We start from the raw sequence: 26,657 nt of genomic DNA on the forward strand, positions 1-26,657 counted from the left end.
AATCGAACAATGATTGATGTACGTAAAGTGTGCTGCGTTCCATTTTATTATCTTATTTAACTCGTCTGAACCATAATACACATGGACATATTTTGAGTTGTTCCATTACGTTCTAATTTTGGAATACTAATTGGATGAATTGGCGAATTCACGTTATTTTAGCAAAAATGGAAAAATTAGCAAAACACGCAAAAAAATCCCAAGTTATTATATCATAACAAGTTGAAACTCCTTACCTTAATCAACATTGTTTCACGGTTAACAAAGGTTTTTCATACTTGTTGGCTTAATAATATCTTATTTATAAAGCCGGCCTTGAGTATTGTTTAAGACCGCTTTAACCAAACAAACGCCATCGTAATAAGTCAAGTTTTTCAGTGTTTTGACCTTACGCGCCGCGTAATATTTACACCACGTTTTAGTAAGGCTGATATTAGATAACCTTTATCACATTATGCAGATAATTCATGTTTCTTGCAACTGAAGCGCAGATTAATTATTTTTCGTGATCATTTTCTAATAACAAAATATTTATAGTAAAGCTTACACGTTTCGTGTAACAATTTTGATGGATGTAGTGTTGAAAAGGGACGGAAATAAATGAACCTAATCCTAATTTATTATTTTCTGCAGCTAATTGAACCGGTGCTGGATATTACGACATATCCATATCATTTGGTACAATTGGTTTTAATATGTGAAAAACATTCGTAAGTCCAATTTATTAAGTATAATCATTTTATTTTACGATAGTTAAAAAATAACCACACGGGAAATGGTTTTTCGATTTCCGACCCTTTTATTTACGTATCTGCACAACGTCAACGTGTATTTTCTTTATTAGGAAAAAGTTTGACCAAGAAGTAACTTATCTTTTACAATATCAGCTTCGCGTCCAAGTTTGCAGCTCCTCAAATTTAACTTTTATATTTGAATAGGTGCTACGAAACATAAGTGATTTGTAAGGCAGCATCGAGCGTCTTTTTTCTCACCAATGACAATAGCATTTCCAGTTAACCTAAAACATAATAGATCTATATAATAAACTGCAACGACCAATATAGCAACAACAATTTGAAGAAGATGCGACGGGAATCTGTCGGTAACAAACCTCGCTGCAAATAATATCTTAAAAAAATAAATCTTTACTGCTTGTCATCTCTTTGACAGTTAAAATAATTCCTGATGTTTTCTCAATTCCCATCGAAATCGGAATAAAGGGCTCTCTAATCTTCCAAAACAAACTTGTTGAATACACGTTAGACCGCCAAGCAAATTAAACATGAATATCCTTCAACTTTCACTTGGCGAGATTACATACCGTTTCGTGCATCGGCAGTCAATCAACTGAGCATGCAGCGACTTCTGCCAGGTAGGCTAGGTTGACTAGCTTGTTAGTAGTTTGGTAGGCGACTCGTTATACCTGCAATTTGGTTACATAATGCAACCTGCTGCACGTGACGAACAGAGCGTGAGGCTAAACTGACTACCAACTTTCAAACGTTCGTTATCAAATTTTGTTGTGGTGTGTCGATTATTGGTAGTAGTGATGTGCACACGGGAATATTCCAGACAACATATTAATAAAACACCTTTTGCGTCCAATTCCAGGAAACAGTTACTTGCAAATAGAGTAGTGGATGCATGTAACAAACTACAACAACATGTAATCGATTCTACTAATATAAACAATCATTATTATATTATATTTAGATGAGACATAAAGCGAAAAAAATGTTCCGCTTTTTGAAGCCCAACGCTAACTAAAACTACCGATTCCGGTCGACGCTCACCGCGAGACGAGATATTAGTACCTCTAATTATAGCTCTATGAATAAAGCTCGATTTGATTCTTATTTGGAGAGAAGAAAGGATTAACTTTTTTTTAATTTAAAATATCTCAATTAATTTTAAACTTATTGTGAAATCAGATATGCTGCCTGCTCATTCAATAATAATAGTAATAAAAGTAAAAGTTACACGAGTAAAAATTCAGTAAAATTCGTAATTCGAAGGGCAGTGCTGCAGAACTGCTGCGCCATTCATTTTGTATGCACCCTAACATCACGCGTTTATCAGCTGGCCACAAATAAACATATGTAGACTATTTGTGTCTTCGGTATATTTTGTATTTTACAAAAATTCTAAAAGTTCTGACCTCAGCAGGAATGAAACTTCATTAAAATGAAACATTTGTAAATGATATTAAATTTGTAGTGGAAGACAACCTCAGGTTAACTAGGGTTTTCCCGCAATATTCCCTTTTCGGGAATTTTCTCCGAAATATTCGGCAAATATAAATTCCTCGGAATTTATCCATCACTAATTGGACAGTAAGGACGAAATGATTATTTTTCGATAATCCTAAAATAACAATATTTAATCTGACCAGTAGGCATAAGAATATATTTTTTAAATCCTATCAGTTTTCATAAGTCTAGTTGCCGGAGTGTGAAATGTTGTAGTGATTATTGATCATTTGTGTAGGAGTGATACAGCTTTTCGTATCCGTAAAAAATCACGTCATGTAACATGACTTGCCAAGGAGAAAACTGAGAAATTTTGTTTATACAGAAGCATATTTCAAATATAGAATTAAACTAATCGCCTCATGAAATATTTTAGAGGTACGTATCTACCTACCAACTTTATCACTTTTCTGGATCTGGGAAGCTTCTTTTTATAATCTGAAATTATTCTTAACACATACATCAGTTCTAATTTTGAAAATGTCACACTTATATGCCCAAGAAAATTATGTTGTTTAATGTGAACGGGTGAAGAATTTATAAATATGTGAGTTCGCCAAAATGTGGATATAGAAGATTGAGTTTGTTGACTAGCACCAATCGTGTTAATTGAAAAAGCACACATCACGTGATCCCGACTCCCATGAGTAAGCACTGTAAGCTGGAGGCGGTGAAATCGTGAACTATAAACGAGAATGTAAATTTTTATTTTTTGTCATGTTTTTTTTTTAATACGAAAACTTATTTTTTTTATTTTTTTTTTTTTATAGTGAATACCTCACAAGAGTCCCAACTGCTCCCGTCTGGAGCCAGTGAGACTATGGCATCCCCAATTGGGGGATGTTGTGAGGCTGAAGGTAAGTGGGGAAGGGAAAGAGGAAGGTGGGGAAGTACCTGGCTATTCAGATCTAGTCACTAAACACGGCTAAAGCCATTTGGAGCAACGTTTCGATTCTGAATGGTGGTCTTACACCAGGGCGATACTGGTAGTATCTTCCACTCTGTATGCAATATATAAAGATATATCGAACGTTCTACAAAGGTTTTGACAAGTGTATTATAGTAATATAATAACGAACTTTGTTATTATAATTATAAAAATAAAAACATGAACAGTATGTTGTAAAGCACGTTTGTAATTAACAAACCTTTATTAATAAATGTTAAGGGCGTAATAAAAGTATTGTACCTGCTTATATTGTCCGTACTCGGCCTATTATGTTACGTAATATACACACATTATTATATTCCTGATCAGCTTACCTTAAGGCGATGCACTACGTCGTGTAATATTTTAAATCGAGCCGCTATCAATAACAACCCTTACGTAGATGGCGATAAGGTTTAAATTCCCGCTTAACACCATCCGCCTGTTTTGATTTATGCAAGAAAAAAAACATGACCAAAAAATGCCTTTTATTTTATTTTATGGATTTTCATGCATAAATATTAAATTTCATTATCATTTTATAAATAACTTAATTTGCTACATTATTCAATAAAATCATAACTGAAAATGGGTTTGTAAGTAGGTGATTTTTGAACTTTAAGGCAGTTTTCATAGGCCTTTACATATTTTTTTCCTGGGCTTATAAAAAGACTTATCTAAAAAATACTCGATTATTTCAAAGGCCAAGATGTATTCTACTCGCAGTATTTAATTAAAGCATCTGAAACATTTCTAGGCGACCAAATTTTCAAACCAAAAACACATGATTTTGCATTACTACGTATGGCATCGCCTTAAACATTATTATATACATAGCGTGAATAAAAAAAAATACTCCCGATTAGGTGTTTTACAGAACTAAGAAAAATAAATATAAGGAAAAGGTTGTTAATAGACTGATTTGGGCACACTGAGTGGTGGCGGTAAACATCAATTGTCCTATACTTACGGCCGTTGTTCCCAACATTTCGAACGATCAATCTCAGGGTAGGGATCAGCCAAGTGATTTATTCAGTAACGTTCGATTCACCTGTTTCCAAACATCTTTACTGTTGATTATCTTAAGTGGCCATGCCCACTTTCATAGACAATAAAATGACATCAAAGTTAAAACTTTCAATGCTAAATTAAAATTGGCGAATTAATTATTGTATTTATTATTACTGCATATATTTTTAAGTACTGTAATACGTTAACCGATATTTAATATTTAAGCGTATGAAATATGTTAAAAATAAAGTATTAGCTTGACTTTAATGCCACCGTGCCTTGGCCTCGCAAATATGTTTCACTCTGTTGACACTTTTTATAAGTAGTCATTTACTAAGGCAAGCTTAATCCAGTAGTTTGGCTTCCTTAAATTAGTTGATCACTCAGTTGTCACTTTTCCGTTGGAAAGAGCATAGTTGTGCGTTTGAGCAGTGTTGGGCCAAAATTTCGGCTCAGCAGTTGATCAGTAGGATTGGGAAGAACGGCCGTTAGTACCAAGTCTGTGTAGCCTTTAAATTTGTGAATTTTCGAAATAATTACTTGCAGACTTTGGAAAATTGTACAGACCAGTCAGTCGTGTGTCACGCGCAGGTACACGCAAGATAATACGATTCAATCCGTGGCGTCCAACTGGATAGCCAATCGCTATTTTGAAAATTCGATTACTGCAATCATCATCCACATTTTTTTTTCATAACAATACAGGGTGTATCGGCACGTACCCGACAAACTTTAACCAGCTATTCCTTAGCATATTTGGAGTAAAAAATCTTATGTGCACTTTGCTGTCCGGTAACGTTTTTTTTTTAATAAAAAAATTATTATTCATATTTTCACCACATGTCACCACTGTTTTATCCTTTGTCAAAGTTTGAAAACCCATCTGGCAAATATTTTATTCGAATTCCGTTGAATAATGCACGTGTGTACCTATATTGGCGCACTTTAACAATCACAACGAAATGGCACGGCACCATTCGTCTCATTTTTAACTATTACTATTTAGTGTGTGCGAAAGAGCGAAGACGCTTTTTGACATACTTGCTTTTAACAGCTGTTGAACACGAAACGCAATGCCAATGACAGTGATGTAGTGTGGAAATTTTTTTTTTTTTTGTTTTTAATTGAAAAAAAAATGCTACCGGACAGCAAAGTGCCCATAACATTTTTTACTCCAAATGTGCTAAGGAATAGCTGGTTAAAGTTTGTCGGGTTAGTGCCGATACACCCTGTATATTTGAATACAGTTTTTTACATGCTTTTGGACTACAACACTAGACACATGTCCGTATTATGGTAGTCGACAGCGACAATGTCCAGGATTTACGACCCTGGGAAAATCGAGGAGTTGGCACAAACTTGTATTCCTAATATTGATGTATGTTCACCCCGGAGTATTCCCTGACGTAGTATAAATTCCCCAATACCGGTTTTATTTTATTTTTTGCTAAGATAGTTGTTCTGAATGCAGTTTTCTTTATTTGTTGAATGAGTTAATAACGACAGTAAATTTTTTTTCCGAAATCTCCAGAAATGACGAAGCTTTCAAAGTGAACTTGGGAACAGCTTATGCATTCATGTCTCGTGACATCGCATGAGACACAATTCATAATTCGAATGGCAGTGCTGCAGTATTCTGCGTGTGTATGTAGTGTATGCTTGACATCATAAGCTTGTGGGACGGCCGCAAATAATATCAACATTTTGACGGCTTACTCGTATTAATTATCTTCGGTAACATTCGGTGTTTTCCTCAGCATGCTCTAAATAATGTGATGCATTCCTGCGATATTCCCCGTTTCGGGAATTTTCTCGGGCATTTTTCCCAAAAATAAATCCTGGGATTTACCCTTCTCCGTGTACAAATTAATGTACCTACGTGTTGCTAATGTATATGTTAGAGAATTTCTTTAAAACATAATTCCCACATATTATGTCAAAAACCGGTGTATTTTTGTTTAAAAAGTAAGTTCAACAGGTTAGATTTTTTCGTCGCTGATTCTCGTTCTGAGTAGCCTAAATAGCGATAAATCGCCTTCGTTGGCAACACTGGTGACCGCGCGCAAGCTGCATTGTTTGTTTTACCGCGGGCCCGCGACACTTTTTCAAAGTGGCGGATTGGCGGGTTTTTTGAAAATGGTTCACGCGGGCCACTTATAATTCGTTCGCGGGCCACATTGTGGCCCGCGGGCCTGGGGTTGGGCAGCCTTGCTTTAGACTAAGTCAACAAAAATTCCGTCTGAGAGCCATTGCCATTACGATTTGCAGTGGAATTACTGCTCGACTACAAAGTCGCGCAATGAGCGTGCGCTCGACATCACCGAAGGAGCGAGCGTCGTCTGGGACGTTTCCCGCTTTTAACAAAATCGGTTCGGGTCAGCAAGCAACACAACATCAGTAACGGGAGCCGTTAAGAGTAGAGTTGTTAAAGTGGAGTTGCAACTCGAATACAAAGTCACGCAATCTACGATCACCAAAAGAGTGAGCACTCCAGCTTGATCCGGATATTTCCAGTACTTAAATGAAGTAAATGCTAAATCATGTGTTTTTTCTATGAAAAATTGATCGCCGAGAAATATAGAATTATAGATGGTTTAATTAAATACGGCGAGTAAAAATCATCATGACCTTTGCTTTAATCAAGCATTTTTAATGACTGTTTTTATGAGCCTAGAAAAAAATAAAGTATGAGGACTATGAAAAATGCTTTGATGTATAAATTCTCCTACTTATGAACCCCTTTTCAGATATTATTTTATTTTATAATGTGGCAAAATAATGACCGTAACATGTTTTAATTGAACTGAACTTAACAAAATAAAATATTAATTTTGGCGATTTTTTTTTGCATAAATCAATACAGGCGGCTGTTGAAGCGGGAATTTCAACCTTATCGCCATCTGCGTAATGAGAGCGTGATTTCGCCCAATTCCGAATGTTACACGCCGAGATGGGTCGCCTTTATATGTTGCTACACCACTAATTATTAATTGTACCATTGGATTTTACTTGATATTAGTATTATTCTTTGATAACGAATCCTTGACCTTAACCCAAACCTTCAACTAAATGAGGATGAAATTTGTTTTTCCCTTTTTGTGATTTTTCGTTTTGACTATCTTTAATCCAATTGTGTAAAAGCGTTTTCACAAATTTTTAAATTTGAACGAGATTCAAAAAAAAAAATTTATAGATGAACAAATATTTTACTGCTTCAAAAACAGATCCATGAAGCGTACATGTGTTAAAACCATGTATGATCGTGTGAAAAATGCTGAGATTCGTAAATAATGCAAGGCTGATGTAAGCGTAATGAGCAAGATTAAGAAAGGGACGCTTAGATGGTTTGGGCATGCAGAGCGAATGAACGAAGTAAGGCGTCTAAGGAATGTGAATGCTAGATGAAGTCGGGGACCCCCGAGGAAGACATGGCACGGTCAAGTGAACCAAATACTTAGTCGGGCCATCTAGTCAGAATTACAGTATGTATGCGATAATGTATGAATGTGAATGAGGCAAGGAGTGCATGCCAAGAGCGAGTTGTTTGGCGGTCTGAATTCTCTTACCTTTTTTAACCCCTGTGGCTTGATGGTTAGTTATTTTTTTTAAACAGATTTTCTGAATTTTAATTAAGATTATTACGGAGAAGCTGATTTTCATAAACACAGAGAGTAGGCACTGCAACTCCAAAAAATGTTATCTCGAAATGACTGTCACCTGTAATTTATGTAAACAGCCTGTTATTTGTAGATAATAATAACCAAGGGGGAAGAGGTAAATAAGTTTAGTAGGTACCTACTGTGGAAGACATAATCCGGAAATACCACTTATGTATGATATTGAATTGAATATATTCAATAGAAGTGAATGTGGACAAGTCTTGTCTTCTCTTCATGATATTATATAAAGTGAATGGTAGAAAAGGTTGGGGATGCGTGAGGAAGACATGAATCAAATAATTATTTGTGGTAAAATGAGTCGTAAGTGAAGAACGAAGAAAGTGGTGTAAGGAGAATGTATGCCTTGGAAGTGAATGGTTGAAGAGTTTGAGGACGCCAGAGGAAGACATGGCACAATCAAGTGAAAAAAATTACTTATTACAATACAATAATATTATTTCCACGAAGCAACTCCAAATGACGCGAAACGCCGCTTGCAGTTCCTTTTCCGTAATTCGTGGCTCGGTTCGCGTTTAAGTTCACAAATGTATACGTACCATTATACAGATGTTAAGTAGGTACCTACTTTTTACTGCCAAATGAAATTGATTCTCTATTCTGAATAAGCTAATTATTATGTTATCATTTCAAGGGCGCATAATAAGATAAATAAAACTTTATCGCAATTTGAGTGGGTAGACCACGCCATCTTTGTAAACATATGGATCGAAAGTTTTATTCTTACTAACTAACCATCACGCCGCTTCTCCGCAGGGGTTAGGAAGAGAGACGCCCCCGACTTCTTCTAGCATTCACATTGGTTACATATGTTCTCCTTACACGCAGTTTTTCGTTCATTCGCTCTACATCGAAAATTCAACATCTCTTTCTGTAACATGCGTACTATGATAATAAGTGGGAGAGTTCGCTATACAGTTTTGAATCTTGAACTCGTAGAAGAACTCGAAGTAGGAACTTATTCCAAATTTACTTAAAAGCAATGACAATAACACCGCTGGCGCGAACCCGCCGTGCTGCCGCGACGTGAGCTACTTAGGTACATCAATGATACCGTGTAGACTTCAGTGTACGGGCTTTGTCTAGCGATGTTTTGGCGAGAATAACAAATTCAGTTAACAATTAATTTCAGTGTGATATTTTGATTTTAAACAAAAAAAATCCTTAATTTAGTAAAGGCTGATAAAAAATGTACTGGAATAAGGAAGTTGAGAATTAATTTAATTATGAAACGAAATTAAAATAAAACTTACTGGTATTTAAGTTTGAATGTAAACATTCATAAGTTTTTAAAAAAATGTACTTAAATTCCTTATTTTGCGGGTATTTCACGAGCGAACTAATGAAATGAAGAAAAAATGCATCGTAAAAGTGCAAAACAATGTATGGTTAGTTTATTTGGAAACATCAAACACACTTGGTGTTTTGTAGGTACCTTACTGCGGTGATAAGATAAGGTTACATGCTACTTACTGTATGGACTATGGAGCTAGTTGTAGATATACAAATCGACGTTTTTGTCATGACATGTATATTGTGTAAGACGAACCTGCTTTGGAAAGTCAACATTGCGAATGCGATTAATTAGACTACACGTGTAATGTTGTTTATTGCGGCGTCACTAGAAGCTTTTTCTTCACCTACCCCTGAAGAACATTGTTATTAAATTTTTGCACTCCGCCAAGCGTTGCTGTGGCTCAGTTTGTGTGTGCAGATACAGAAACAATAGCGCCTCTTGCTATTACGTCTAACAGCGCAGTTTTTAAAAAAGCATTTTGTCCAACAGATGGCGCTGTTTTTCACAAAAAAGCATGTTTTTACCTGCCATAGAAGACATTTAGAATTGAAACGTTGTTTTAATTGCCTTTAATATTATATTAATATTCGATTCTAGCATCTAAGTACGGAACCTATTTGTTTCTCTAAATCTTAGGGCTTAGAAACTGATCACGAACCGCTTTAGAGGCAGCTGTTTTCGCGGTGCCGTGGCACGTTTCCTCATCTGCTACAGTTGATCGTTCATTATACCAATCTAGGAGAAAAGAGCACGGAGATGCATTTATTTAAACCATTGTAAATTGTGTATTTCAGTAATGTTAAATTATGAAGCACCAAATAAATAAATAATTTATTGCAAATCCCCTGAATACGCCCACTTTCTTATTGTATTTTTATTCCTTTAATTATCGTTTTTGTTAATTCAAGATTAGTTGAATGACCACTCAATTAATTTACCACCTACTTTTTTTATTACAATTTTTGACACGTTCGGCCAGCTTGTGCGTTATATTTGCTTCTATTCTCACTAAAATTGGCAATGGATCTGTTCTAAATAATGAAGATTTTTAAATATATATTTTAATTTAGTGTATATTTTAATAACAATAAAATAATTGTTTTATTATCACAAATATAAAGACTAGTTTACTTTAATTTTCACTTCCTTCGATTAAAATCAATTTCGATGTTTCACATTTGCCAAGCGTCCGTGACGGCCATTTTATTTTATTTTAAAGACCGACAAACGATGTTACGAATAACGGAAATATTTGAAAAATTCCTACTACCATCATTCACGAAGAAAACATTATGATATATAATTTTGCTAATTTATTAGTAATCTAGTATTAAAAAAAATGTCACCGACAGCAAAGTGCCCATAACATTTTTTACTCCAAATGTGCTAAGGAATATCTGGTTAAAGTTTGTCGGGTACGTGCCAATACACACTGTATATTACTCTGCTTTCGTACTCCCTCTTTCTCTCTCTGTTGTGGAAAATTCCGGAAACTGAAATTCACCTCGTACAAACTCATTCTGTAATCTAGGGAAATTTTTACCTGAAATATGGAGAAAAAATTTGGGCATACTATCACAGAATAACGTCATGCCACGGCGTCATGCTCATCGATTCCAAATAAGGTCGTGCTCGGCGAGCCGATCTGTTACGTACATTCACACATGGATCGGCTCGTGACAGACAGATGGACAGCGTGGACCGATGGACCGAGCCGATCTGTCCGTCGCAGGAAAACACGGGCAGACTGTCCTATCGAACAGATCCGTGTGTGAGTTTGGCGCATTTGTATTTTATCGCTTGTACAAACAATATCTTTTACTTTGTTCAAATCGTTTTACTTATCGTAATATATTACCTCCCTGTAAATGCCAACCGTAACCAATATTTGGGCTTGAACTTCAAAGACTCTCAAACAGTCTGGAATTTTCTGGTGTCTGAAATTTATCGGTCAACGTAACTTTTCTGTCATTCCTGTCAACCTTAAATCACCGATTACTATCGACCGACTAAGCACAATCCCTTTTTGGAGTCGAAACTTATTCTAAGGATTTCTTTTCTTCAGTTTCGTATTATCCAGTTATTATTATCTAAGTACACCATGTCTTTTGGTGATGATTCTGAGCACGAGGTTCTATCGGTTAACACCAACATACACGCTTGGATAAAACCCACTTTGCATTCAATTATTTCAAGTTGTCATATATGTTTTACGTCTCTCTTATCGATGGTCTACGACTTGGTGCAGAACCACCAGTGCTACAGACATCGCAGCTACTATATATTTATCTGAATATAGTGAAACACCTTGAAAAGATGAAATAATCGATAGTGTATTTTCGATCCGTGTAAATCTGTAATGCAAAACAACTACTCCTCGTGTGAGATGATGTTTATATTCAAATTTTACATTTGCTCTTGGCGTTGATGTATTCAAATACCCTTTTCCAACTTTGGAATTCAAATGGTATTTTTAATACCAGCGGTTTCTCGAATAAATCATGAATACATTATACCGCAAAAATGGAGGACCATACACTTCTCGGATGGTGGGTACATAATGCAGTTTCATGCCTTATTTTCTCTATTTTAAAAATGTTAAGTAAGAGCTTTTACGATATTCGTTATGGGACAATGCATTTGCTGACCATTATTATGCCGACTATATTTTTTTTTGTAATTTTTAATATCGCTTTTCTAATGTATTGGTTTTTTACTATTTTGCAAAAAAATTAAAAACAATTTTTTATATAACTTCACCCTTAAAGTTGGATAGTATTAGTTGAAACTATTAATGAAACTTTTCAATGATACATTACATTGATGGTTATAATCTTAAAAAGTTATTCCAATAAAAATTATTAATGTCATCTTGTGACTATGTTCGCTTTTCTTACGTAATATTCTGAAATCACGGTGGTTCGATTTTGAATAGCATCCATATTATAAACCCTTTAAACTTTTTTTTATTTGAAAATTCTGTATCTTTTAAAATATATCATTTCGGGTTCCAGATAAATTTTATCTTAAATATTATTTTTTTGGAATAACAGAGTGAGTAAAACATCAAATTATAATATTTAATTATTGAAGATAATATTAGCGATTCCTAAACGAAAATCTGAAACAGAAAATCAGAAAAGGATACGGTCTCACCTAGGACTAGATTTTGTTGTCTTCAATAGTTAAATTTTATTTTAAATGATTAAATCCGGCATTTCAAATGATTAAAATGTTGCCGAAGAAATGGGGCGTAAGAAATAGTTATAATATAAAGTAGACTTAATTTATATTATTTACGAATCTGACTAAAATCACATAAGTATTTTTCCCTTCCTAAAATTGAAAAGCAAGTGGTGAGTACACGACACGATTACGCTTTGCAGTAATTTAAAACAATATTTCTTGAATTCTTGCGCATTATAATACTAAACGAATCGATTGATTTTATGCTTTACTTATTCTAATTGAAGACAGTGGCGGTTTTCTGTGAAGTGCGTTTGTGCAGTGAACTTCCATTAAAACATATAAGGATATAAGACAAGCTTGAATTATAATTTTACCAACAGTGCACTATTCAAATTCCGTGCTAAAATTTCATCCTTCTGAATGAGACTTGTACTTGTACTGCCCGAATCCGAAATGAATCCAAAATCTTATATGTGCGTTATGAATATCAGCACCTATGGGACCTTTCGTCACATTTCTTAGATTCATGCAAGATATAGGGCGGTAGACCTACAAACTTTGGGAAATTCTATTTGAGTGCGCATCACATATGAGACGGAATAATATTTTGCAAGAATCGACAGATTTTTTTTGTGATGATCGTGTTTTTGGTTGAGGTAAAAAAAAATTGTGAAGATGATAGTTTTTATATGAAAAACGAACGGTTTCTTGAGTAAACCTGTGATTTTCATTTAGTGCGTTTTATGAATGACATTGAAAAATTAAATCACATGGTAACCATCTTGTATAACAAACTTTTGAAACGATTGAGAGTGGGTGTAAAATGTAACATTTTATATGGTGTTGCATGCATTACTAGATTACCACCATAGTTGAATGGATGTTTCTTCGTCCTGCAGGCTTATAATGAAGTAGTCTTTGTGGAGACTAACTGTATGCTATAATTGCTACACCAGACTACTGGAGACGAATTTGTATAAAATTGTGTCACTCAACCTATACACCAGATTGCCCAAAGATTCTTGCTAGGATCTTACTCTTAAAAATTAAAATTAAAAATTCTTCTTCATTTTTCTGTGCGTCTTGCATAACTCTGGTTCAATCAATTCAATTAATTTTAATTATTGTGATCACAATTTTAAGTGATTTTTAGGAATTCATATTATCCCATGATTTTTCAATATACAATAATTTCGTGAGGGCTCAACTCTTTGAGCTACAGCTTTGCCCTGGTATACTAAGAATGAAATAGCAGTGGCGTACAGTTAGCTTTTATTTTGTAATCTATTCTAACCTCGTATACATGAACTACAACACAAATGAATCTGCTTAAATTGTCTTGGCAGATGGATTTTCTCTGACTTGGTATTTGTATATAAAATTTTAAATGATTCATTTAATAGTCCAGAATTGCTTGCGTCGATAAGCTTTCGAATTCCACTACGTAATTCTAGAAGCCGATTGCAGAAATTTTGGTACTAACTACTATATGTATTCCTCATTGCCCAGAATACTTATGGAGGGAAATAATTTACTTAACAAATACAACAGATTGTTAATGATACAGTTTCGTTATATGTAATAAATATGTACTGTATTAATATATAGTTTTAATTTTTCGAAGAAAACTTCTTCTAACTGCTTTTCACTTTGTGATGGCATTATTTATTTTTTAATTAAAACACAAATAACATTGTTTACATCACTTTATTTCGATACAAAATCTCAACATGTTTCATGAACCAAGTTCACTTCATCAGGAGCACAAGTTGCTCCTGATGAAGTGAACTTGGTTCATGAAACATGTTGAGATTTTGTATCGAAATAAAGTGATGTAAACAATGTTATTTGTGTTTTAATTTTAAAAAAAATATAGTTTTAACTATTAATATGTAAAAGCCCCTAAAAAGGGCGTTAGTAAAGTACTAAATAAATAAAAAGCTGGAAACATGTAGTTTTTCAGGAACCACTTTTCTGTACGAAAGTTAAAATTTGAACATACACAAAAATGGATGTTTGGCTGTGAGGCATGGAACTGTCAGAAAGTAGACAGTAGAAAGTGACGAAAGTAGAGTGAATGCAGTAGAATTACCCTTCGAAGTTAGCCCACCCCGGACACTTGTATAATAACAGAAAAGTTACTCTAGAAATATCATAAAATACCGTTTTGTATACTTTTTAAATACATCTATTTTAATTTCGATTTTTTTTCTTGGTTGACAAATAAATGAAATAACGAATGAAATGGAATCTTGGAAGTGGAAATTAACCCACTTCCTGACATCCGGTCGAGCTCAAACTCGGCAGATAGTTGTTGTCGATGACAACGCATTATATCACTCAAGCACACACACATTTTTTTTGAAATTTGGATTACATAATATTACACTGCAGTTAATATACAAAATAAATGTCGGTACTATCCAATTAGGATTTGGCTTAGAAGTTAGCGGTGTTGACTCAAGTTCCTGGGGACGAAGGTTCAATCCTCAACAAAAAAAAATGTTTTTGAAATATGCTGCTACCGGCCCAAAAGTTGACGCAACTAGTTCGAAAATTGAAAATAGGTGAATTATAGTGAAAACAATTTGTTTTATGATTTGAAAATGTTCACTTTTGATATTATGTTATTGAAATTATGACACAGTCTTTTTAAGCAAGAATTTTGTCTTGAATTTTAATATTTATTATTGAACAGGGCGGAAAAGCGTGTGGAGCGCGCAGGTACATAGAATATTATTTTAAAAAAATGTAATTAATATGATACGCAAGGCGCCCGCAATGCCGCGAGTGGAATATGTCCATCGGGACGGAGTTGGCCGAGGTTATGAACCCCCCACATAGTTGCTATTTGCGTAGCCGGCGAATCGCTGGGTCAGCAAGCACTCACTCCACTCTCAAGATAACGTTTGTTTTGAATTTATTGCGCATTTGTGATATTTCTTATTTCTTATCAATCAATTATAATACAATAATTATATATCACTTTTCGTAAATGCCTGCTTTTGTTCTGTTGAAATGAAGAATTGAAGACGGTTTCCGGTTTGCAGATAACTGTTTAATTCCTCATCAACTTTAATCATATTTTGTTGAAATTAAAGAGTTGCTAAAACATTGTGACTATTGGCGTTCTCTTTGTTGTGTCTCAGTTTATTTTAAACAAAAAGCTGATTACATTTACTTAGAAATGTTCTTTGTAGAATAATACTAATTAGATTGGTTAAATTGAACGTTTTGGGTCTGAACTTTTCTGAAGTGTGATGGCTTGAACGCGTGTAGCGAATGGAAGGAGAATGTACTGTCGGAAGAATAATATACAACGCACAAGTAGTAATGGGTAAATTCCCGAAACTGGGAATATTGCGGGAATTTTCATATTAATGGCGAAATCCCCATGTGGTTGTCTCCTACAACGAAATTTTATATTTTTTACAAATGTATCATCTTAATTAGAGCATGCTGAGGACAGAACTTTTGGAATGTGAAAATATAAGCCGTCAAAATGTAAATATTTGCGTCCGACCGATGCGCGTGTGAAGTCACGGTACATACAATGACTCGTGCAGCGGTATCGCAGCACTGCATTGGGTGTCTGTGACGTCACTAGACACGTTTGTGTACGTTTTACCCAAGTTCACTTTGAAAGCTCATAATTTTTGAGAAATCTATAAAATAATTTTACAAACAAAAATTTTACAAACATAGTACATGTATTACAAATATACATATATTATACAATCTCTTTCCCAATAGTTTGTACTTGTTTTTTAATGTGTACTTTTAAGTTAAGGAAGTGAAATGTGTATATTTTATTTAACCTAAAATAAAAAATTAAATTAATCGTTATTTACTCTTTAAATAAAATATGCGAAAGTGAACATAGAGAATGGAAAAGTCAGGGACGTCGAATTAAGGCTTTACACAACCTTGGCGCTCGGAAAAATAAGTATAAAAATAAATTTTGAAGCCACTATTAAATATATATATAATAATTTTAATTTACCACATATACATGGTAGTTTATGAATAATTTGAAATGACAACAAATAAAAAAAAAACAACGTAGATATGAGCCATCAAATAGGACCCTTCTTTTGAAAATCCTTGGTGATGGTGTATTTATTTTCTTAGCCAGGCCATCCTCTGAAACATATTTTTTTCTTATTTAGAAAGCTAATAACTAAGATGTTGCAAAGGAAATTTTTTAATAGAAATGACAGCTCTTTGAAAAAAAAAACTCAAATTATTATCGAATTTTGTAGTTTAAATAATTTATAACTATGGACGAGTCATCCAATAAAAAAACCCTACACCTTAAATAATATTATAATATATAAACAATATGTGTTGTCAATTTTAACAAAAAGTAAATCTTGAGATATCTTGTATACCAGTTTGAAAAAAGTAGTTTCGAATAAAATGCAAGAGGAAAAACAGTACGGCGTCAGCGTCCAAATATTTTTTTAATCATCTTCTGCGATTCCTGGACCATACATGAGGTCTCCCATTGTTGCCTGATGTCCTCCGACTCCTTTTGAACAGGTCTTTTCAATTTCCTGACCTCTTTGGTCTCCTGTGTTGGCTTTAGATATTCGTCCTATCGCTACCCGAGTTTCGTGCAGACTTCTCCACGCTCACTTCTAATTGCTACTTCAGAACTTCATAAATAATTAGAATTTTTTAAATGGTTAAGTGTTTAAAATATTCTTGAAATTATAAACGACTTATCTAGCTTGACTGTACTCGATGTACTTGACTTATTGAAGTGAAACTTCTTTAGGCGCGTAATGGATTTTCGGGGACGGAGTAAAACCGAGTCAGGATCGACACGAAAATGCGGGTACCCCCACCACCGCTCACCGTTCACTGTCCCTCTCTCACCATATGCGCTTGTTGAGGTGGGGGAGCCGCTCACGAACGTTTTGCTTTGAGTTACGAGCGAGATACGAGTTCGGTTTAGCAGGTCGGCCGGTAGCGCACTTGCGCGGCCACGCCCACCACGGCCAGTGAATCAGTTAGCAGCGTGCTCCCGCTGTGATAAGTTGTGTTCGCGTTTTGTGTTGCGTTTACATTTACATTTATAGTTGTAGTTCATTTAATTAATTCATTTAATTTTTGATGAAATGAAAATAGAGAGAGAGGAATACTAGAAGTTTCACTTCTGTCTTGCGTAGGCTTGACACACCCACTTTTTTTTTTATAAACCAGAGTTCACTAATAGATAGTTGGTGTTTCTTCGTACAAACAGTTAGAATCTATGTTACGTCGATCTATCTGGGTCTATTTTATTTTTTATTTTTTTTTTATTTCTTACTAAGCAATCCCGCTTTCCCTCGTTTGGCAATATTGATTTTAAAGTAAGTTTACAAGTAATCTATTAAAAACGGTATTTAGTACGTTCGTATGCCCATTGGTTTATTCGTACCCGTAGTAAAGTGTTGGGCCGCGTAATGATTGGTTCTTTATAAACAATGATATTATTTCTTGCTAGAGCAATCCCGATTTCTCTCTTACGGCAATATTGATTTTACACGTAATGTAAGTTATCATGTAATGTCTATGTATATTATATAATTCAATATGTTAAGGGAATATGTTTGTTACTAGATTAGATAGATGTCAATGCTAACGCCACGGTGTTATCGTAATCTATCAAGATAAAATTACACATACTGATGGTACCTTAGCTTGACCGTGTTGAATTGTATTTATATTGTGGCCGATAGCAAATTCTTGTTTTTCGTCAATCGCATTGTCGAAGGTAAACCAGGTTATTAAAAATGTGCATATTTTTCACTCATAATTAAAAGCAATTACAGGCAATACAAAATTAAACTATTGTTGAGTAACTGATGCAGGAAATATCCAAAACTGAATAAATATTTGAATTTTTAAATTTGTAAAAATGTATAAAAAATACTTTGTTTCACAAAAATAAGATGAGAACAAATACTGAGTCAACTTAATACTCACACATACAACAAATACAAAAAAAGAGAATAAATGGTGTAAATATTACCATAATAGTAAGTTGAAGATTATTATAATACTAACGAAACAACATTTTATATATTTCTGATTTCAATTTTAGTAAGTAATAAATGAAATTATCAAAGGTACTAAATTTATTTCTAAGCCTAATATGAAATAAAATTATATAATATTAAACTTTATGATTGATGCGATTTCATCGAGAAAAGTGTGAAAGGGAAACCATACTTATTTAAATGCAATTTGAAACTATAAGTTTGATTTCATGCTTTGAGTTCAGGTCTAAATTAAAACTTATTCATGTAACTAACTTTGCTAATAACTAAGCTTTAACTTCAGGAATAAGAAGATAAGCATATGTTCTGATAGCCAGGCAGCCCTAATTGCACTGGGAAGTTACCGATTTGACTCCAGACTGGTGATGGAATGCAGGACTGTTCTTACAGAACTCGCTACCATCAATAAAATAACGCTAATCTGGGTACCAGGACATAAAGGTATTGAGGGCAACGAGCGGGCTGACGAACTAGCAAGGAAAGGGGCGAAAGCACCACTTGTAGGATCCGAGCCGGCCGTACGAGTAGCAGCTTGCCACACAAAATTACATATTGATAGGTGGGTCAAATCTCAGCACCGCAAAGAATGGGAGAGGGCACCTGGGATGAGACAATCCAAAGTACTATTAAAAGGAACAGACCCTAGACGAACCAAGAAACTAATCGATATGGACAGAAACTCACTGAGGGAACTGGTAGGACTACTAAAGGGACACTGCCATCTCAGGAGACACATGCAGATATTGGGAGTGGAAAACACCAACAGATGCAGGAAATGTGAAGAGGACGAAGAAACTCCAATTCACCTATGGTGCCAATGTCTTGCCCTGGTGAGAACTAGGCTCAGATACCTGGGGAGACATACAGTAGAACCAAAAGACATAGCCACATACCCAATAACAACCCTGGTGAACTTTATCAAAGGGACTGGGTTGTTGTTAAAGGATTGAGGTAAAATGGGAGATAGCACGATGTGCCTCTGGCCTAAGTGCTCACAGGAACTACGTGTAAAACATGTAAAGCTTTAACTTTAAAAGCTTTTTTAAGCTTTCACTCCTGTGTACTGTGTTGAAACATCTCTCTCTGTTACACGCGTAGTTTATGAGAAAGCAGGGAGTGGGTGTTACTATAAGAAGTATGTCTTTATTATATTTGTGTTGCACCCGAAACTGTTTACGAATCACAACAAAGTGAAATGAATTGGTGTTTGCTGGAATGGGTTATAGTATGTGTAGAATTGAACAATGTATGGAAGGAAGGAAAAACAGGATGACAAATGAATCTCTGCGAAGGAGCACAGAACACAATCACAATATAGTTAGTTCCACCGCGATACCTCGAGGTAATTATCGCCACCGCATTATGCACTTTCAAGATAGTCAACTTCCTTCTTTTTACCTTTCACCGAGATTATGTACACGAAAAACACCAACAATTTGCTTTCGAGGTAGTCCCAATCCTTCTTTTGTTTTTCAAAACAAATGCATTCGAATTTGCACCATGTTCTTCCAAATTTGAAATACTTCCCCAGCAAGGTTATGGTTAGGGATAAATGATATCCCGGAAGGAACTAAGCATTTCAAAACCAAACATTAGATATGTTTTTTATGAAAAATATGTTCACTCGACTTTCTAGTAAAATTACAGTTATTAATGTATGTGTTTCTTTTGTTACAGGAGGATGTAAAGTGTCCAAAAGGGCGTCCAGTGCACTTCAAGTTCCCACCAAGTCCTTTGCGGATAAGGCCTAATATTTACGGTGCCATCTATCTACTAGATTAATAATTCTACCCCTACTTCAGTGTTAACCGTTTTAATAATAAGATCGTAAGCGTAATTATCACAAATATAATCATATTGTTAAGAGAAAATATTACATTTTACGATTTAAATTGTATAATTGCAAAAGAAAATGTATTCAGAAGATTAACATTCGCAAACGGGATAATAGCACCGCAGCAAAACAAGATTATATGAAAATAGTTTTGTTTTTTCATCAAACTTAATTCAATAAATGTTAGCCGTAACTGCATATTAACCAATTAGTGTAATAATAATTCTTCATCGCATCGTAAATCTATAAGTGTATATCTTAATCACGTCGTAATCAATAATAGCGTAGTGTAAGTTTTAATCTCATCACTGTCAAGAATTTAAAAGTATTTGTATAATAATAAATTTAAAGTAAGTTTCGATCTCTTATTGCGGAGCGTTGCAAGTGTACTTTTTCGCAACTTATTAGTGCATATTGTGACACTTGTTGGGGCATGCGTTCCTCGACAGGGGAAGCGAAGGCAGCGCTCCAGTGAGTTGTCGAGCTTTGCGCTGTGAGCTGTGAGCAGCGAGCTACGGGCGTCCGTCAGCGACAGTGTGCAGTGTTTGCTTGCGCCGCTCGCGCTCAGTGCATCCCGGACTCCCGCGCGAGCCGGACCATGTGCTACGAGGGTCTTCTGGCCCCCGTGTAGTCGCCCGTTAGTGCATTGCCATCACTGACAGGGTGTGCGCGCCACGGCCGCGGCGAGCCCCCTTGGGGGGCCCACCCCCCGACCCACGGTAAGTCACCGCGCGCATACTATTTACTAATTATTATTGCACTTCTCATGAAATGGTCCCCCCTTGTTTTCCACGTTGGGGGTACCATCCCCACCCACCTCGCAAAAATCTACCTAAATAGCACGGTCCATTTTACATAATTGAGAAATATTGAAATGACTACTAGGGAAATGGGCTAGGCTCACCGTAGCGTAGTCTACGCATTAAACCGATCCACCTCGAAGTGTAATGTTCGAAATCACGCATTCATGTCGGTAAGGTTGAAATTCTTGTATAATAACACCGGCCGCCTGATTTGATTTATGCAAAAAAAAACACGGCCAAACTACTTTGGTTTTATTTTACTTTGTGAAGTTCAGACACAAATATTAAAATGTTTTATGATTGTAATCTAAAGAACTTGATTTGGAACATTATACAATAAAACCATATCCGAATAAAGGGTTCGTTGGTAGTAGATTTTGCACTTTAAAGCATTAGGCTAATATAAAGACTTTAAAAAGCTCGATTTTAGAAAATGATTTGCGTTCTACTAGCAGTATTCAATTAAATGATATAGAATATTAGAAAATGCTGTGCCTTCTACTAGCAATATTTAATTAAATTATCTGGATTCTACGCGATCAAATTTTCAAACCAAAACACATAATTCTCCAATTCGCATTGCATCGTCTTAAGGATGAAGGGTTCCATTCTCACAACAGCAGGTTAAACATAATATATTTATTTTAATTGTTTGTTTTCTGTAAAAGAAAATGTTATCTATAGAAAAACGAGATTTGAAAACGAGAACTTTACCTATTAGGGGAAATAAACTAAGTACTATGTAATGTTTTATAACTTTTCCAGGGTTTGAGTTGCATTTGCCCTTTGATCTAATATATTTACTGGATCACATTTATCGTACTTGCATCATCGTATCAGATAAATGAATTCGTCAGAAACGGGACTTAGCTAACACGGATCATTTTCTATCTACCATTTGTTAAATGGGCTCGGAAGCTACGACCACCGTAGCGTGGTGGCCTACGCGTTTGTCGTTGAGTCATGGGCCCGAGGATCTCATCCATAAAGCAAAAATATTATTTAACACGCAAAAAACCCGTGAAATATGACGGTATATTATAATTGTAGGTTTTTTGAAGCGAAAATTATTAAAAAATGTTTGATAATATGGTCGTGTCTGAGTTACGAAACTACCTTTTATATTAATGCATTTATCAGTATTTGGTAATTTGGACCTCTGCTGAGACCCCACATGAAAATATTATGTGCCCAATAGCACGATGCAGGATCGACCCTTAAAAATCGTTTGTATTATATTCACCTATTTTTTTCCCTTTTCGCTAATAACGTACAAGTAGGCGAAAGCAAGACAAAGGGCAGTTTATCAGTGACGTCCCGCAAGGATATGAATGTCGTAAAACTATACATATTCACCAATAGACACATTCCTAAGTTTGTGTTGTTTGGGCCAACTATTTGCGTAACATACGATAGATAAGAAATCTGGAGTTCAGCTCACCGTAGAAGGCTGAGTTCTCTGTAGCGTTATATCTACGCGTTTGCACCTTCTACCCCATCACTCAAAATCGATCTAGCAGAACCGGTTCTCTATTTCCGGAACAAAGACTATCCGGGCGAATAGGCAACGGCTCTTCGGTCTTCTTTTGTCTTTGACTCCTGAAGTTGTGAGTGCCATTCCAACATCTGTAGAAGAAAACGCGTTTTATTTTTGTGAATATCATCATACGAGAGTCTCAATTGTCCGCAGTCAGTGAAACTATGGCACCCCAGTTAGGATATGTCTTGTGACTGAAAGGAATATATAGGAAGAAGAGGATGTTGGGAAAGTACGGCTATTCAGATTTGATCGCCAAACACAACTGTATGAATCTACCGAACACATTATCTACCTGTCTGGAAATTTTCGCAGTTATACCATGTTTTATTTTCTTATATTGAATGTGAAAAAACACATTAATTTGCCTACGCCTGGGTTTGAACCAACAACCCTCTGGGTCCTTATCGAATCACAGAAGCAACCGCTACCATCTACTAATCTTATTATTATTAAATACTCCAAATAATATAAATATAATGCGTTGAACCGCTCCCTTTAATATGAGCGCCGTCAATCTGGTTTTTAACATAATTTTATGAACTTTAACAATATGAAGAGTGAGGAGGGTGAAAGATTGTTGTCGTTTTAAGATTGTTTTGAGAAACAAACTTCCTACTCTTTGGTATTGAAAGTTTTATCGTATTAAAACTTTAAAATATTACAATTTTGTAACCAGTCACAGTCGAAAAATTGTCATCGTTTATTAAAAAAAAAATATTTTAGAAATTTTTTATACGATGTTTTAAATTATTATACAAACTTAAGATTCTTTGAGCGCAACATTTTTAAGGTCATTTTTCAAAAAAATATTTTTTTTAAGTAAAAAATATTTTTCTGTGGACTGTGTTCTTTTTTTGCCAAACATTTTCGGCCTGACTTGATCTTTATTTCCCATGTCCTTAACATGACCATTTGACCAATAGGAAGAACAAATTTTAACATTTATTATTATTGAAGTGAAACTTCTTTAGGCGCGTAATGAATTTTCGGGGACGGAGTAAAACCGAGTCACGATCGAAACGAAAATGCGGGTACCCCCACCACCGATTAAAGTTCATTTGATCTAGTCAAAGTTTTGAAGTAACATATAAATGCTTCTTAGCTCATCCCGACAACTGGCGTTGGTGGTGTAATGGTCAGCATAGCTGCCTTCCAAGCAGTTGATCCGAGTTCGATTCTCGGCCATCGCACATTATTTTTTTTGTTTTTAACGCCTTTTTCATTCAATATCTTATTTTTTAGTAGGTCAGAACATTTTTTAAAAGAAAATAATATTGCAAAATAATAAAAACACTTATCTCACTGTGATAAAACATTACTCCGCTAGAGCGCGCTTTGCGTTATTGTGTTGGATTAAAATTATTATCTAATCCGTATATTATGATAATTGTATTACATTTATTTAATTAATTTATTTATTTTGATAATATGTAATAATTTACAGAAAAAAAAATTAAAACTATCTCCCTCTGATAAAATATCCGTTCGCTAGAGCGCACTACGCGATCTTGTGTGGGATTCTATTTCTGTACATTGTACATTATTTTTAAAAATATATTATATTTTATTTTGAAAATTTTTGGAACTATACATTAATCGAACGTCATTCATCTATAAGAAAATATTAGAAAAAGCAAATCCATGCTTCGTCGTTGAATTATTTAACCTCTAATTTTCAAACTAACCTAAGAGAGAAAATAGAGATGATGAAATGAAAATAGAGAGAGAGGAATACTAGAAGTTTCACTTCTGTCTTGCGTAGGCTTGACACACCCAGTTTTTTTTATTATCATTTTCCCATCTTCATAATTTTTTAATTTCGATTGTCTGTGTGTCCTGCGCAACTCTGGTTCGATGAACTCAAATTTTCTTTGAATTTAAGTGTCATTTTCAAAATTGGTACTGGTTGTGTAAAGAATTCAGACAAGCGATAAAGTATTAAGTTTCCATAATCTGTGCCTGCTATTAGTGAGACGGTTAGGTAAATATTTACCTATAGTGTAGTTAAATTGTTGCACGTTCCAGAGTGGTGGGTACTTGGTACTCGCGGCATCGCCCTCATGAAAGACAGAAATGATGTATGATGGAAACATTGCTTGAAATGGCATTAGCGTGTTTAGCGACCAGACCAAAATAACCAGATGCTTCTTAACCTTCCTCCTTACCATCTCCGTCTTCTACCCACTTCTTTCAAGCTCATAAATTTATAACATATCGAGGATCCCTTTGTCCCACCGTCTCTGGGTGGTTGTGAATCTTTGTTTCGGAAAATGAGGGTGTCCTTTCCTTGTAGTGATAAATTCAAATTGTTTTTTCTTAAGCCACATAAACCTACCAACTTTCAAAACTATCCCTTTACAAATCGATGTTTCCTTTTAATTAAAACATAAAAAAATGAGCAGGAAACTTATTCTAGGGAAGACATCTTATGAAATGTGCCACTATTTCTCGATATCTTTGACAGCGATGTCAGCTGAAGGCCATCATATTTCAACCAATTCATACATTTCGGGCAGCAAATAAAGAATTGACATATAACATTTCTGTCGACTATTAGTACGAAAGGGGGAAAGATTTTTTGAAAGGGAATGATAATAGTTTTTTCCTGGAATATTATTAATTTATTTATACTGACTTGTCCTATTTATTCATATTAAATGAATCTTAATTTAAGACCACAAAGAAAACATTTATATTAGAAACGTTCAATAGCAATACAGCATTTTCAACCCTCTCTCGCCTGTCTGTAACGAACATGGTATGATCAATTAAATTGATGTATTCTCCAGCTCACATATTAAGATCAAACCAAAACTTAAGGTCATTGCGCCACGATAAATAATAATAATAATAGTTGGATGATTTGTATAGCGCCATTTTTGTACAAAATCACCTCAAGGGCAACTGTAACTTTTGGAATCTGGCCGCAAACAATAACACTCCTTTTGTAGCTGGCGGTAAGGTTTAAATTCCCGCTTAACACCAGCCACCTGTTTTAATGTATACAAGAAAAAAACATCGCCATAAGATCACACAAAAATATTTAAATGTTTTACGATTATTTTTTAAAGAACTTAAAATCTTTTTAAATATGATTTTAAGATTTTCACGGCCAAAAGTATTTTTGTTATTTGTTTTTGTATACCCCAAAAACAAATAACAAAAATTAAAATCTTTTTTTTTAAGAATTACTGATAATGAACTGACTTTAAAAAAAAGTTATATGAAAAAAAGAAAGCTAACGGTAAAATGTAACAACATAACCAGCGAGTTTATTGATGTCAAAGTCGGGGTGCCTCAAGGAAGTATTCTGGGTCCAATCCTCATTTTGATTTACATTAATGACCTTTGCCGCATAGAATGTGAATGCGAAATATGTTTTGCGGATGATACAGTTCTTCTAATAAATGGGAATAATTGGGCAGAAACATCCAATAAATCAGAAGACACACTAAACATAATAGAAAATGGCTAGACTACCACTCACTTACACTTAATGCTAATAAAACCAAATTCATCACTTTCAAAATACAAATAACTCGGAAGGAAACCTGGACTTAAAAATTCATTGCTCTTATCACTTAATTGGGAAAATGGGCTGAGCTTATTAACTATATATTTAAAAAATGGAATTTAAAAAACTAAATTATTTCTTCAAAACCATCGTGAAAATCATCAAAGATCTACATGGATCCCTGCCAATCGCTCTTAGAATACGGTATTACCAGATGGGGCACTGCAAATGACAATATCCTAAAATCACTCATTAAAACCCAAAAAAGCCACAGTGAAAATTATTCTGAAAATCCCTGTAAGAACTAACACTGTAAAAACCTTCAACAAACTAAACATCATGTCACTCCTTTATATCCGTAAATACAAAACACAAGAAATAACAACTAACACGTATATTAGAAACATAGAGCTCTTATTTTTTCTGAATTTATAAAAAAGACTTAAAAATTATCGATTTTTTCGAAAGATGTGTTTAAATCGCAGTATAAAAATCTTAAATATTTCTAAGTGATCAAATTTTCAAACCAAAAACACGATTTTGTATCACTTCTTAGTGCTTCGCCTGA

The 26,657-nt window shown here is 34.7% G+C and overlaps 1 protein-coding gene and 1 non-coding gene across 3 annotated transcripts in view; both read left to right on the forward strand.

Annotated features, from left to right (window-relative positions):
- LOC149409462 (uncharacterized) overlaps nucleotides 1–26,657 on the forward strand; it is a 160,470-nt gene that overhangs the window by 42,233 nt on the left and 91,580 nt on the right. For both annotated transcript variants that reach the window (XM_089649851.1, XM_089649850.1), the window contains exon 2: nucleotides 20,076–20,951. The gene's annotated coding sequence lies outside the window, so the exon portion shown is untranslated. The remainder of the gene's footprint in view (nucleotides 1–20,075; nucleotides 20,952–26,657) is intronic.
- On the forward strand, nucleotides 23,694–23,765 carry TRNAG-UCC (transfer RNA glycine (anticodon UCC)). Its single transcript has one exon. It is a non-coding gene; the product is annotated as a tRNA-Gly (tRNA).

The sequence above is a fragment of the Hesperophylax consimilis genome, chromosome 31, assembly GCF_061612785.1.
Source record: "Hesperophylax consimilis isolate HC1 chromosome 31, BYU_Hcon_1.0, whole genome shotgun sequence".
NCBI classification, from domain to species: Eukaryota; Metazoa; Arthropoda; class Insecta; order Trichoptera; family Limnephilidae; genus Hesperophylax; species Hesperophylax consimilis.